Source organism: Macaca nemestrina, chromosome 1 (assembly GCF_043159975.1).
Source record: "Macaca nemestrina isolate mMacNem1 chromosome 1, mMacNem.hap1, whole genome shotgun sequence".
Classification (NCBI taxonomy): domain Eukaryota; kingdom Metazoa; phylum Chordata; class Mammalia; order Primates; family Cercopithecidae; genus Macaca; species Macaca nemestrina.
The window spans coordinates 42,033,215-42,049,377 of record NC_092125.1 but is presented as its reverse complement, the minus strand read 5'-3'; the positions used below and the strand labels follow the sequence as shown (position 1 = coordinate 42,049,377).

Sequence of the window (16,163 nt, the reverse complement as noted above, 5' to 3'; positions counted from 1 at the left end):
CCAAGGTATTAACAAGGGCTCTGCACTCTAGTTAAGCCAGCATTCTAGTATCGTCCAACACTACTCCATCTCTGATGCCCCTTTCTTCTCTCAATTCCATGGTGGCCACTACCATAAACCTAGTATGGACTCATCCTAAACATGCACAGTCTAGACCTTAGCCAAGGATTCACGAAGAACCCCTACCCAGATTTTTTAGTCTCCTTTCTGTTTAGCTCTTTCCTCTGTGGTGCCCTGCCTTGCTCTAAAGATCCCAACCAGTTCAGCATCTCTAAAGTCTGAAGTTGTGCCCTGGTCAACAAATACAGAGATTGTGGAGCTCATCTCTTGAGTTTTCCTTCTCTCAAGTATTATTGCAGTTTTGTGCAGTCTGTTGTCAAATGCCTAAAAAGATGTTGCTTCATATATTTTGCAGTTTTAGTGTTGTTTATGGCCAGAGGGTTAATCCCATAGTTAGTCTCTCATGGGCGAAGCCTTACCACAGCTTTAAAGAGCTACCTGATGAAACCAAAGTTTCATTAGTAATGCAATCTGAGGGTTTATGGTGATATTCAGGTAACTGAGAAAGGAAGGTATTGTAAGTTTTTTAAAAATGGTAGCCAAGAGATAAACCAGATGATTATGAAAACTCTAAAATGAACTTTGTAGGTTTTGTCTTCCAGTACATCTTCCTTGGGACAACCTCCTTCTCCCCACTTCATGGATTATGAATGGCTTTCAATTTCAGCGCTTTACTAAGCACTCCTAGTCACAAATGTGTGTATGTTTGCATAGAAGGAGTCAATCAAAATATACCACTCTTAGACTTCACTGATGAGTACAGAAATAGCACCCAAACAGTGTCCATCGGCATGTTCTCTAAGCTTAACACATGGGTAATGGTAGAGAGATATTCTCTTTCTGTTGAGGTCACTGGCTGGGAAGCTATGAGCTGGATCTCTTGACACATATCTTGCTCACTAAAAAGACAGAGTCTATAAGATAGGGGTTTGTCTTTCTTGGGCTACTCAACATCTAAACCCTCTTCCAATTTGAGATCTCTACTGTGTAGCCCTTCGCAGGAGGCAGGGTCCTGACACTCACTCTATTAATAAAAGAGAAGGCCGGGCGCGGTGGCTCAAGCCTGTAATCCCAGCACTTTGGGAGGCCGAGACGGGTGGATCACGAGGTCAGGAGATCGAGACCATCCTGGATAACACGGTGAAACCCCGTCTCTACTAAGAAATACAAAAAACTAGCCGGGCGAGGTGGCGGGCGCCTGTAGTCCCAGCTACTCGGGAGGCTGAGGCCGGAGAATGGCGTGAACCAGGGAGGCGGAGCTTGCAGTGAGCTGAGATCCGGCCACTGCACTCCAGCCTGGGCTACAGAGCGAGACTCCGTCTCAAAAAAAATAAAATAAAAAAAAAATAATAATAAAAAATAAAAGAGAAGACACTTTTTTTTTTTTTTTTTACAGAGACTCACTCTGTCACTGGCTGGAGGGCAGTGATGTGATCTCGGCTCACTGCAACCTCCACCTCCCAGGTTCAAGCAAGTCTCTGCCTCAGCCTCCTGAGTAGCTGGGATTACAGGCACCCGCCACCATGCCCGGCTAATTTTTATATTTTTGGTAGAGACGGGATTTCACCATCTTGGACGGGCTAGTCTTGAACTGTTGACCTCATGATCCACCCGCCTCAGCCTCCCAAAGTACTGAGATTACAGGTGTGAGCCATCGCACCCAGCTAAGAACAAACATTCTTTCTCCCTACCTCTGAAAGCTGTGACTCAATCAGACTGAGTCTTGTCAATGTGACTCTCCTACCCACTATTTCAGATATTAAGGTTGTGATGTAAAACAGCAAAAATAGTGATTAACTACACAAAAATGCTGGAGTGAAAAATCCAATGACAGCAGGAAATGTTCAGTTATGGCACTTCCAGACGTATTTGAAACAAGTATTCACCTTCAGTAGCATCTTAACTAGACCATTTCTGGGGCATGAACTTGGTTGTATTCAGAGCTATCTAGAAACCCTTGGGTATTGCCTGTTTTATATTCCTACCTCTGAAGCATTCTAATAATCCTATAAACTACTTGATATCCTCCTATAAGTGTTTTCTTGCTTACGTTTGTTTGGCAGACTGGTAGTTGTTATTCAAAATCTTTTCTTTCCTTCTTCCCAAGTATGTGACCACACAGATATAAACCAAATTTCCTGGTCTCTTTGCAGCTATATATGAATAACTACGTGAAAAAGTTCAGGATATGAACAAAAGTAAGACATGCAACTACTTGTTTAATTTTAACTTGAAAAGAAGTTGTGGGACTGGGCACAGTAGCTCTCACCTGTAACCCCAACACTTTGGGAGGCCTAGGTGGGCAGATTGCTTGAGCCTAGGAGTTGGAGACCAGACTGGGCAACATGATGAAATTCTGCCTCTACAAAAAATACAAAAATTAGCCAGGCATGGTGGCATGTGCCTATAGTCCCAGCTATGTGGGAGGATTGCTTGTACCCAGGAAGTTGAGACTGCAGTGAGTCATGATCCCACCACTGTACTACAGCCTGGGTAACAGAACAAGACTGTCCCAGAAAAAAAAAAAAAAAGATTTTGCCATTTCCCTCTTTACTCTAGTTTGAAATGCCCATATGGCTGTGATATGGCCTCCACTATACAGACAAGTTCAATGCTTTAGGAGATGACAGCATAAACAAAACAATATGTATATGCCAAAGTTTCTTCGAATCATGTATAGGACAAAACACAAAGATTTAAGGCATTAGGAATCTTGGAGTAGATTTAGACTGGGAACCTACACACCCACCCTTGAATTATATTCCCCAAGAGGGTCCAGTTATCACCAAACCCACCCAGTACGTTGGTGAGGGTTGCTCTTGCCAGCATCTTTGAATAGCACTCTAGTGGCTGTACTCTGCAACCTCGGGATAGCCAGTGGTGGGGTGAGGAATGCCAAAATTGTCTTGGCTTCCATAATATCAGGATCCTGGGATGTCATAAAGTCAAATAACAGCATTTAACCAGCAGAGACAAAGTGAATGTGGCTACCATAATAGGCAGCAGGTCCAGTGGGAATAATTGAAGATTTTGAACCACAGTGGTTAATTGATCACAGGGTCCCTAAACTGAAATTCATGGACAGCAACTAAATCTCAATTTGGTTGGTTTAACTAAAACCTTCCGGTTCTATAGAAAAAAAGCCCTTACTTGAACAAGGATGACTCTCCCATTTCCCAGACCTGAATCAATTCACAAATCCCAGAGCACTCTGAATGACGGGCAACCTAGAAACCTTTACTGAAGTGCACATTGTGACTCTTATCTCCAAGCAGTCCCCAAAGGCATTCATGAACGTATACCAGGGCAACTGTACAATACTTCCTGGGGAGGAGGGATATTTGGAACCTGGCTCTGAACATTTATTCCTGAGGACCCAGAATGCCACTGCCATCCACTGGTCAAAGTGAGGTTCATGGGGGTAAAGTAAAAAGTGAGCCGCAAACAGATGCATCTCAGTAGTAACTGCAGACACTCCTAGTTCCTGAGTGTGGAGTTAGAATATGTTTTATCACACGGATCTGGAGAGAGTGATGCAAAGGTTCAGGGATGGTGAGAATTCACGCCCTCTGGCAACAGCAGAGTTGAGTTCAGCGGCTATGTGCCAAATGCCTGGCAATCAAGAGTCTCATGGTAATGAAGTCGTTTCCTGTAGCTGCTCCTGCCTGTGCACTCTGCTTCTCAGCCTCCTTTACTTGCTGCTTTACAGTCTTTCCAAGACTGCTTCTCTGCCTTTCCCCTCAATTCTGTACACTACTCAGGATTCTTCTCATCAAAACCCTTTCTGTTTCGCTTCACCATATTTAGCTTCTGATTTTTGCAACCACAAACCCTGATTAGTACAGACCGCATATAAAATAAAACAAAGTGGATATAAGAGAAATTGAGAAGCAGAAAGAGAGGTTTCTGGTGACACATTTTGATCTCTTGGTTCCAGTTTTACCCAAAGCATTCCCTGTAAATAAGCCAACAAATACCACTTAAATACCTGAAGTACCCTGAATTAGGATTCTTTCATATGATACAGAAATAAACACAAATTACATATCCTCCTCTTTCTAGTCTCTTTAAAGAATTAGCAGATGAGGAATTATTAATGACTAGCCTTATTCGTCTAATAGGAGTGTGGGTCAGAGATATATCAACAAAAATGGGTGGAGTTGAAAGACTGAGTGGACCTGAATGTTTTAACAATCTAACTGGAGAAAACAAAACTCGGCACAGACAAGAAATTAATCTATGGTCACAAAAGAAAAAGATAAGAGAGAGGAAAGAAAGAAGGCAACACCCATCCTTCCTTTGGAGTCAGGCAGGATTCATTGTCTCTGCGGCAAAACCATTAAAGAGTTTGCTACTGTATTATATATATTCCCAAGAATTCTGAGAAAGAGGTAGAAAGAGCAGGAAAGAGAAGAGAAAATATGCCACCCTGAAAGTTGTACACACACATGCATACTTACACATACACGACACAACCACACAAAAACACACCCCAGTGGAGATGCTCCACTTTTCATTTCTCTAATATTCCTAGATGATGGACCCATGTGTGAACCATTCAGTGATTTGCCACTGTTTTGTATGCTCTACAACATCTTGGCTTTTCTTGAACAGATAATCTCCTTTTACTTGGCATTCACTGCTTTTTGATTAAGCACTAAAGGGTAGCCTTACCCTATCCTTACGAATGAGCTTGTGGGAAGATATTCTTTCCTACTCTCAGCCTGATATGGCCCTTTCTTTTCTCATTCAGGAAATTGGTCTTTCTCTGTCAGGGATTGATTCTCAACAGCACTAAAGAGCTTTAATGCCAGACTGAATGGGTGGTCTACATGGAATGATAGCTCACTTCTGAATTTCTAGGCAAGTCAACACTGGCTTAGGGCTGATTCTACTACATAAGGATAACTAGAATTTGTGTTGCGCAGGAGTAGCCTGTAGATTTTCCTTTCTTCATTACAATAGTCTGTTAAGTCAGTATCAAGATTTTATGAAAACCAGTTTTTGCAGAGCACCTATTCTATGTCCAGCCTTGGAGCAGAAGGCAAGACTTAAAAAGAAATAGGCCGGGTGTGGTGGCTCACACCTGTAATCCCAGCACTTTGGGAGGCCAAGGCAGGTGGATCACCTGAGGTCAGGAGTTCATGACCAGCCTTGCCAACATGGTGAAACCCCATCTCTACTAAAAATACAAAAAGTAGCCGGGTGTGGTGGCAGGCATCTATAATCCCAGCTACTTGGGAGGCTGAGGCAGGAGAATCACTTGAACCCAGAAGGCAGAGGTTGCACTGAGCCAAGACCATGCCACTGCACTCTAGCCTGGGTGACAGAGTCAGAGTCCATCTCAAAAAAGAAAAAAAAGAGTGTTATGGGAGATTCAATAAAGCACACAATAGGTCTTAGCCCAGATTTCAATACCTGCAAGAATCTACTCGAAGAAGGTGTGGTCTGTTACAAGTCTTGAAAAATAAGCAAGTTAGTGGTGTAGAGAGGTAGTCTGAATCTGAAAAAGAGCATTTACAAAGGTACAGAGGCCAAAGAGAGTTGTAACCCTGTGGAAGGCAGTTCAACATGATTGTGGCATGAAGGAGGAATGGAGAAGGATGGGGTAGGAGAAATTGGCAGAACCCTTATATCTTGAAGGGCCTTGCATGCCATTCCAAGGTATATGGATTTTACCCTCAAAGCCCTTTGAAGGTTTGGGAGTAACATGGCCAAGTTTTATCTAAAGAAAGGTCATGTAGCTTGCAGTATGGGTAATGGATGAACTGATGAGGGGTAAAGCAGTGGGCAGAGCAATTCATTAGGAGATGGGAGATGACGGTGACTTGAACTAAGGAAGTGACAGCAGATAGGGAAAAGTGAAAAAATTCTAGAGGATTAAGTAGGAACAACTGACAAAAATTGATTAATAACTTGATATGGATGATGGGAGAAGGGTCTATGTTTCTGTTTTGGGCAAATGCTTGCATGGTGGTGGGAATGTAGGAGATAGAGGTGGTTGAGAGAAGGAATGAGAAAGTGGAGAGCTCAGTCTGAGATATAAATTAAAGGAATCTCTGGACCATTCACATGAAAATGCCAGGAGGTCGGTAGGTCTTGAGCTGGAGAGACACCATCAGGGAGAGAACAAAGAGTTGGGAGTCATAGGCATACATTTGGTAACTGAAGCTACAGGAATGGACCAGGCTACTTGAGGTGAGGTTTTCCAATGAAAAGAAAGCCAAATCTAGATCCCAGGGTAACACCACTTTTAAGAAACATGCAGTGAGAAATGAGTAAGCCAAAAGGAAGACAGCAAGGTAAGAAGAAAATTACCATGGAGTGCCTGCTTGGGCAACAAGAGCAAAACTCCATCTCAAAAAAAAAAAAAAAAAAAAAAAAAAGACTTAAAAAGAAACCAAAAAGAATCACATTTCCCCACTCTTGTCCTTAGACAAAGGATATTTAAATTTCTGTATTTTCTAGTGTCTTCCTAGTTGGGGGAAGGAAACAAACAGCTGATTCCATAGCTGATGACTGAGCCCTTTTCAAGGACCCTGACTTTGGAAGCAGCTGTTTCATTCTCTGGGAAATTTACCAGCACCAACGGGAGGTGGGAGGTGGAGAACAAGTGATACTTGCTTTTCCCAGCACAGGAGGAGACCTTCCAACCCCAGGGACTTAAATCACTCACATTTCTCCTTAGCAAATCAATGAGTAGTTTAGAACTGATTCTTATTCTATATGTTTTCTCTTCTTTTCAAGTCTTCACATGGCCTAGAGGAGGAGAAATACCTCCACAAAACCAAATATACAAACCACAGAAATGCTGGGGTTTAGTTTTTGAATAATATATTCCAAAAAAGACTTTACCTCTTACAAAACTGTTGTTTTTCAGAGACACCCAAGTGATATCAATTACAAGCTTTTGAAATTGTCCTGGGTAAGACTTTCCTGTAGTCGAGATTGGATTGGCTCCCTAGAGCACATTCGATGCTCAGGATGCCAGGAACTGGGTTTCTTTCTAAATGTTAAGCTAGAGTTGGGAATCCCAGGGTGATCAAGACAACTAGGACTTCTCACTCTTCCTACCTGCTCCTGAACAAAGACACTAATTTTGGATATTTATCTGAAATACCTCCAGATAATACAATGCTTACAGCCCCTGCCCCAAAATAGCTGGAATTGCCCAGAACACCAGGATGCCAGCTGTGTCAGGAGCCCTATTTCACAGACCCTTGTATGTGTGCTCCAGGCTCAGTCACAGAGCCTGAGGGGTGGGCTTCTTAACAGGTGGGGCCGCTGATCAACCTCCCACAGCCGGGGCAGTCCATTAGTGATGTGGTTAAATAGATAAAGCCTGGATTTAGTATTCAACCATATCCCTCTCCTGGGACTCCTTATCCCATTAGAGAATTCTAGATGCTCAGAGGCTCCTGCTTTTCTGAGCATTGAGGTTCCTTCTCCATCCACCCTATACTCCAAATTAATCCTTCTTCCACAGAGCACATTAATTCCTTTTTAAAACATGCCTGCCTTGATCAGCAATTTTGAGCCAAATATTGACCAATTTAATGCATTATCCTTTTGTGAGAGAATTTCCATTTTAATGAAGGGAATGTTTTACAGAGTAGAATATAAAGACTAAGATTAAATCCAGGTTGTTTTAAAGACCAATAGAATTGGGGCCAATAGGGTGGAAATGACAAGAAGATAGAGCCATTCTGAATATGTAAAAGGCCTATCTAGCAATCTGAGATGTTCAAAAAAATGAGAAGCAGTGCTTTGAGAAGTAATAAGACGCCCATCACTCTACAGTGGGTATTTTTGTTTTGGTGAACTTTTGACTGGTTGAATTCTACAATTATGAATCAGAGTATCGAAGTACATACCAGGCAAACTACTAGGATGCCTTTCAGAGATCATTAAAAATGGTGTAGATATTCACCCTGCAAAGGATCTGAAGGAGAGGGAATGGCATGGGAATTTCTAAAATTTATTCTTTTATCAGAAAAGTCTTAGTATCAGGGACTGCCTGGTACTAGATGATACAATAATGAATAACTGAAACACATCCCTGCCCTCAAAGGGCTTACAGTCCAATGAGGGAAAGAGACAGCAACAGGCAACTGCAATATAATTCAAGTAGAGGGTTTTTAGTATGTTGGTGGAACCTAGGCTGGAAACCTACCACAGCTGCAGCCACAACCACAGCCTCGGGGGTTGGGGAGTCAGTCAGGGAAGCTTTCCTTTAGAAGGCAGCGTGAGACTAGCTGGAGGAGTTAGTCTGGGGAAAACAACAGACCCTGAACAAGAGACAGGTTATATATGGTTACTAACATTTACTATGTTTGTGACTGGAAGGGTTTTTTCCTCATGTCTGGTGGGAAGGAAGGCAGATCTATATTATGGGATAAGAGGCAAACCATGTTAAATAAGAGACGTTTATTTGTCTTCTAGAGACTACTTGAAAAATACCAAAGGCCTCAGCTTAATTCCACCACACACTCCAGGTAGAACCTCCACGTGTGTCGATCTACTGGGTAGATCCACGTGTGTTCATCTTCCCAGATGAAGCCAGGGACATGTTCCACTGAGTAGGAAGGACAGAGGATAGAAAAGAAAGAGAAAGAGAGAAGGAAGTTATGGGATAAAGGGTCTCCCAGGCTTCAGCAGAAGCTGAATCCACAAGGACCAAACAGCAACCTAAAGGAGAAAACCTGAAAGAAAAGTGTGGGTATATTCAGGACCACCCACTAGGAGGGCTTTTTTATTTCTGGCGATTTGTTGTCCTTACATGACCACAGGGGGCACAACAGTGTTCTCCTTATCTATTGCTGTGCAACAAATCAACCCAAAACCTAGTGGCTCAGAACAACAGTCACTCCGTTATTATCTCTCATGTTTTGGGGATGGACTGTGCTCAGCCAGGCAGCTCTTGCCCAAGGTCTCTTATGTGGTTGCAGTTAGATGATGGCTAGGGTGAGAGTTGTCTTCACTCACTTGTCTGGCAGTTGATGCTGGCCGTCAGCTGAGACCTCAGCAGGGTCTGTCGGTTGGAACACTACTTGTGGCCTCTGAATGTGATCTGGGTTGCCTCACAGCATGGCGCCTGCATAACGGAAATGAACTTTGTGAGGCCCAGGTGGAAACTGTATCACTTTTTATAACCTATTTGGCAGTCACATAGCATCACTTTCACCGTAGTCACAGGCCCTCCAGATTCAAGAGGGGTGAGAAAATGAACACCTCTGTGTGTGTGTATGTATGTATTTTTACTTGTATACACTTAAGGTGTACAACATGATGCTTTGATACGCATATCCATAGTGAAATGATTACTGCAGTCAAGCAAGTTAGCATATCCATCATCTCCCATAGTCACTCTGAATCTGTATATTGCTTTGCGTAGAATGCACATTTTGACAATATTAATTCTTCCAATACATGAACTTAGATTTGTCCATTTATTTGTGTCATCTTCAATTCTTTCATCAATGTTTATAGTTTTCAGTGTACAGATCTTTCCCTTCTTCATTAAATTTATTCATAAGTATTTTATTCTTTTTGATTTTACTGTAAGTGAGATAGTCTCCTTGATCGCTTTTTCAGAGAGGTCGTTATTAGTGTAAAGAAATGAAACTGATTTTTGTATGTTGATTTTGTATCCTGCAACTTTACTGGACTCATTGATTAGTTTTAAAAGTATTTTTATTTAGTTGTTTTTCTTTTTTAAGTTCTGGGATACATGTGCAGAATGTGCAGGTTTGTTATATAAGTATACATGTGCCATGCTGGTTTGCTGCACCTATCAACCCATCATCTAGGTTTTAAGCCCCACGTGCATTAGGTATTTATCTTAATGCTCTCCCTCCCCTTGTCCCCCACTCCCCAACAGGCCCTGGTGTGTGATGTTCCCCTCCCTGTGTCCATGTGTTCTCACTGTCCATCTTCCATTTGTGAGTGAGAACATGTGGTGTTTGGTTTTCTGTTCCTGTGTTAGTTTGCTGAGAATGATGGTTTCCAGCTTCATCTATGTCCCTGCAAAGGACATGAACTCATTCTTTTTTATGGCTGCATAGTTTTTTATAACAGGGAAAAAAAGATGGACTACACATTTTTATGGAAGAAGTATCAATACCTTGTAGGAAGTGCATGCAGGATGAAATGAATTGTACTAATGTCTTTGGAAAATATAATCTGCCACACAGAGGGATTATATTTAGATTGAAAGTACATTATAAGGTTGTAACGGAATTGTAGCACAGACCCTGGTATTAACTGCTACCTCCCCATTGGTAGGGCAGGTGTACCTGGGATAGAATGTTTTTCTTGACTCTGTCCCTCTTTTTTGTCAATCAGGGGGTTTCCATCTTCTCTCTTCCTATTGCTGTCTTTTGATTCTACCTTAGTCTATGGTAGAGTCACTCCTGGAGTAGTGTGAGGAGCACTGTATCTTTAGATAGAAAGACTTGGGTTTGCTTCCTGCAAGGACCATTTTCCAGCTGTGTAGCTTTGAGCAATCTACTAAACTCCTGTGCTTCAGTTTCTTCCTTTGAGAAGTTGGGGAAATAACAGTACCTCCCTGATAGGGCCGTTGTGCATAGTAAATAAGACATAATGCAAGGAGAACAGCTGGAACATTGTAAGCACCTCATAAATATTCCTTTTATTAGCTGACACATTCGCTGATGGATACTCTTAATGTTACTTGAAATGTTTACATTTCAGTCTCTTACAGCAATGGTCTCCAAATTTTTAAATCAGGCACTTTGGTCAGAAAAATGTTTCATCCATGCACCTCCAATATGTGGATATTTGGACATATGTAATTTTTATGCATATGTCATAGTACTGTCTAACTCGCATAACATACTCCCAAGTAGCTATTAAATAGGATTAGTTAAAATACATAGAAATTACCATATTGTATTCCATGCCATGGTAAATCTGGCATTCCCCTCCACTTTGATGACCATGCCTTAAAAACAGATCTTCTAAAGTTTTAGAGGAGTATCTACAACCATATTCCTGTATGTGTAAGTAGCTGGAGATAGATATATGGAGAATAAAAATGAGAGAGAAAGAGAGAGAGACAGACAGAGAGAGCCAGAGGGAGGGAAGGGAGAGGAAGGAAGAGAAGGAAGGAGGGAGACAAAGAGGAGAAGGAGAAAACTTTTGGTTTTTGCTTTATATGGTCCTGTACTGCTTACACGTTTTAGAATAATAAGCATGTACTGTTCTTAACATTTTTAAAAAATGTACAATGCAAGAGTTTAGTTTGACCTCCACAATCCAGACTTCAGTCATTGCATGTCTAAATACTCTATTTCTTTACCATTGAAATTGTTCCAAATATATATTGTTCCAATGTATATGCCATGTGGATGTCTTGGGAAAGGTAATTCTTCCCTGAATTTCACTTGGACTAAGAGAGCAACTGCTCTCTGTAACATCCTACCCTTCCAGATACATTGGAGGTAGGAATTTATAGGCCTCTGTGGTTTGAGGAAGGAAAAAGAATTTATTCTGCACAGAGTTTTCCCTGGAAGACTCTCCTGTTTACTGAAATGCTCTTTCCTCTACAGTTGTGTCTGTCTCTCGCTGGAAAATTCTCCACTGTGAAGGAAACTCCTTTCCCTGAGCATGTACTTGGCCGAGCTGGTGGGTTTTGGTTTTGTTGGGTTGGTCTGTCCTTTTTTTATGCACATGGAGCATGAGTGACAAAAACATGCATATCAGCTCCTTTACTTCCGGACCTACTTTTTGGACCTATACCTGCACTGTAGTTATTGGAAAACATGGTGTCATGTGTCTGAGTAACCTTACTGGCAAGATGAAAAAGTGTTCATATAACCTACATGCACTGCCAGACTAGCATTTTATCCTGAATGTGATGACCACCACTATGTTTATTTATAAAGTCCTGGTCAAATGATGAAAAAATTACGGTTTCTTCATGGCTACATCTTCTGAGTTGGTGCTATCATCACTGTGATGGAATGAAATCCCTTTTAGTTCATGGTAGTGAAGGAATAAATCCATGTGATTCTTCCCTCATTAAAACAGATAAAATAACTTACATCCCATATTTCTGTATGTATGCGCTACCTCTTTACTTTTATTAGTTGTTGATGTACACATTCTATAGTGGAACTTACTATTAATAGATAGGACTCGCTTTAGGCTTTGCTGCTCAAAAATACTTCTCCATAACTTCTACTTATAGATCAATTTGAGTTAGGCTGGCTATTTTAAAATACAAATGCCATGCTGGGTGGTAGTCCCATTTACCTTTTAGTAGAAATTATTTAGTTAAATAGTATGCAGGTTATAGTCTGTCGGCTCCATAGATCTATTATTCACCCTTTCCCATCTGCTTCATGCCCTAGGATGCTGACTTTCTTTGGCTACATCAACTCTGCTCCTTTGCCTTCTGCCTTGTGCAGGTTTGGCCAATAGGCAGCACTGGAAGGAGATCAAAGGGTAGAAGGAGAGATTCAGGTGTCTGTTCCCCTGGTCACTTCCCTGCTGGGCTATGGCTTGGCACTGGCTGTGATCCTTTACCTAAGGCCACAGCATCACCTGGTCCTGCTAACTGCTTCCCCCAATCCCTGACCCTTCCTGCTGTCATTGTCTTTCGGGTGCTTTATTATCCCTTGTGGATTTCCTTTCCCTTGCCCACGTTTTTGCAACTGTCTCTTCACCAAATGTTCTCCAATCATTCCTTTTGAGTGTGCCATTTCTTTCCTGATAGAACCCAGACTAATAGAATAGCCTTTAGAAATGGCCTCAGGAAACAGACCCTTAAAATGGTATTGGCATGGAATTGTGTGGTAGGCAGAATAATGGCCTTCAAAAGATGCCCATGTCCTAATCCCTGGAGCCTGTGAATAGAGTATGTCACATGACAGAGGGGAATTAAGTTTGCAGATAGCATTAAGGTTGCTAATCAACTGACCTAAATATAGAGATTATCTTTGTTAACCAGGTTTTGATTACCCAATGCAATCAAAAGGGTCCTTAAAAGTGGAAGAAGGAGGCAGGAGACTCAGTGTCAGAGTGACATGATGTGGGAAAGACTGAGCAGCCATTACTGACTTTGAAGATGGAAGGCCATGAGCCACAGAATGTAGGCAACCTCTAAAGATGGGAAAGTCAACAAAACAGATAGTCCCCTAGGGTCTCTAGAAAGAATGCAGTCTTTTTGACACCTTGATTTTAGCCCAATGGGACCTGTATCCAGACTTTTGACCTGCACAACTGAAGGATAATAAATGTGAGTTGTTTTAATCCAATAAATTTGTAGTAATTTATTACAGCAGCAATAGAAAACTAATACAAGTTGCTAACATATTTGATGAGAACAAGGAGGTTTTTTGACATAAGGAAATGGGATATGGATAATCTATGCTATGTTACTCAAATCATTCCTAGTAGCAGAGATTGGGATGCAATGTAAGTAGAGGGCAAGGTGTTGAAAGATCAATTAGCTAGGGCTCTTAGTTGCTACAGTGACAATGGCAATTATCAAGATTGTGGTGTGACTGGTGTTTCTGTGAGTCCTAGATAATATACACAGATGAAAGGAAAAATTAAAAACTTTGTAAGTCCACTCAGGGCACAAGTATATTAGAATACCTTAATGGCAGCTTTAAAAGAGCTGCTTACCAACCACCTTGAAAAAGATATAAGTGAGGACCAGTCCAGCATCTGAGAACTGCATCAATGTCTGTTTTGTTATGGAGCAGAGAAGAGTGGAAACTTGAGACATGAGATGGGAACATTTAGGGGAATACAGACAAGACTAAGAACTTTGAACCCCCAAATTGTCTCAAAACTTTTCTGCACATAAAGAACCCCATCCAGCAGAGGGACTGGGAGAGCATGGGATGGAGGTGACCTGTGTTGGGGACACTGTTTTTCACTTAGATAAGAGGATACTGTGGTGAAGTGTGTCTCCAGGTTGATTATGTCCCTTTCTGCAGCCTGCTTTTGTCCTTAGACATTGATCTGTATGGACTGCATCAGCCGGACTTCTTTGTCTTTAGCTTATGGTTAGCTTTGGCCAATTCAAGGCACTGGCAGGAAAATAGAGGGTGAACTGAGAGGGCACAAACAGGGTATTCATTCGCCTGACTCCCACCTTGCTGGATCACTGTTGGCTGTGTCTGCCATGGTCACTAATTTAGAAACACAGGTAGAGATGCCAGCCTTGTTGGGCAACCCATGTCCACAGCCTGCTGTTCTTTCTAGCCCTGGGGTCCCTCACCCATCCCTTGTTCATCTCCTTCACCCTCCCCTCGCTTTTCTAATTAGCCTTGCATTAAACTCTCCTCGAACACTTCTTTTTTTCTTGCCAGAACCCTGACTGATATCATCATCATCATCACAGCTGACATTTATTGAGCACTTATGTGCCAGACACATGCCCAAACACCATCCATAAATTAGCTCATTTTATCCTCACCATAACTCTGTGAGATACATGACTATTTTTACTCCATTTTACAGATCAAAAAATTTAAAACTTAAAGTTGGCACACAGCTTACCCAAACTTATCCAGCCAATAAGTGCCAGAGGCAGGAATTGAACCCATCTATAGAGTTAGAGGAAGCGTAGTAGAGTCAGTATAAAAGATGGGCTTTGTAGTCCAGAGGGACTCAGGTACAAATATCCAATGTTGACATGAGCCAAGACACTTAATTCCTGAGCTTAGTTTCTTGATTTCTAAGATGGGAGCCACATTCCCTCTGTCAGTTAAGAGTTCTTTGTTTGTAAGTAACAGAAGCAACACTGCCCAATCAAAATTACAGGAATCCAGAGAGTTCCAAAGGATCCAGGTGCAGGCACTAATGAAAACATTCTTTGAGGTCTCTATGTTGTCAATTCCACAATTTTCAATTCATTACTGACTGTGTTCATGATTAGAATTTCCTGGACAGAGTGCCTACTTGACCTCGCTCACTTGGGTTATTTGTCCACACCTTTTATCAGGTAGGATAGGGCATCAAGTCTGTATTCAGTGATGGTGGGTGAGTCTCCCTAGGAGAACTAGTGTGATTTTAGCTGGAAAAGGGGTAAGCAATGCTGTGAATGCAACAAGCAAATAAATACACAGTATAAATTAATACACATGCTTCCTGCAAAAAGTGAGGGAGATAATCCAGGCAAAGTGCTTGGCACAGGGTTCAGAATTTCTCTTCCCTCCTGCCAGACTTAAGAGAATAGGATTTTGATTGTAATGGGAGGAACAGTGGTAGAAGGCATTTATGCATCACTAGTTGTACTTCTGACAGTTTCTCACGGAACTGTTATGTCTACTCTTCTCTTGTTTTGCCCAATTAGAGCTTCCAATCTTCACCCTGTAATGCCATGCTTATATGGACTTCTCCCTATTGTCTGTAGGCTTCTTCCAAAAGCGTGTCAGTGTACGGCCTCTCCCTCATCTGGTCCATCTCTTTTTTCTTCAAGATTGTTTTGCTCCCCAACATTTTATTTTGAAAATTTTTGAACACAGAAAAAATTTTAAAATTAGACAGTGAACACCCATAAATATACCATCTAGATTTTCACATTCATATTTTAGTTTATTTGCTTTTTTGCATTTCCATCCATCTGTCTAGCCAGCTATGTATGCACCTAAGCACCTGTTTGACAATATTGTTTTAATGGGTTTACAAAGATTTTTTTTTTACAATGAACTCAAATCTCTTATATCAATGTTAGCAAAGAACCAACTGAAAGGAGTCTCAACAACTCTTAGGGGCTGGACAAGTTTCCTTAGTTAATGCTGTGAATAGAAGTTTTAAAAGCATTTATTTCTCACAAAAAGTAACCATCTGTTCTTTATGATGGCTCCTATCATTTCTAACTATGTTTCTGAAAGAAATTTTTCTGAGAGCTGCTTTGGAATGACGGGGAAGCGTTCTTAGGAAAAACTCACTGGCTGATGTGACCCAAAACCAGAGGAGTATCTGGATGGAGCATATCCTAGATGAGGATGATGATAATAATAATAATAATAATAATAATAATAATAGATTTTGAAAAAAATGCCCAATATATATTCCAAAATTACCAGAGATTTTTACATCTGATCATCAAATCCCGGGATCCT

The 16,163-nt window shown here is 41.4% G+C and overlaps 1 long non-coding RNA gene across 4 annotated transcripts in view; it reads right to left on the bottom strand.

The window, feature by feature from the left end:
• LOC105484578 (uncharacterized) overlaps positions 1 to 16,163 on the bottom strand; it is an 89,647-nt gene that overhangs the window by 29,476 nt on the left and 44,008 nt on the right. For 3 of the 4 annotated variants that reach the window (XR_989058.2, XR_989060.2, XR_989059.2), the window contains exon 3: positions 9,046 to 9,154. This is a non-coding gene — a long non-coding RNA (uncharacterized lncRNA). Of the gene's footprint in view, positions 1 to 9,045; positions 9,155 to 14,595; positions 14,800 to 16,163 lie in introns of those variants that run through there. The other variant, XR_011608559.1, reaches the window with a different exon arrangement.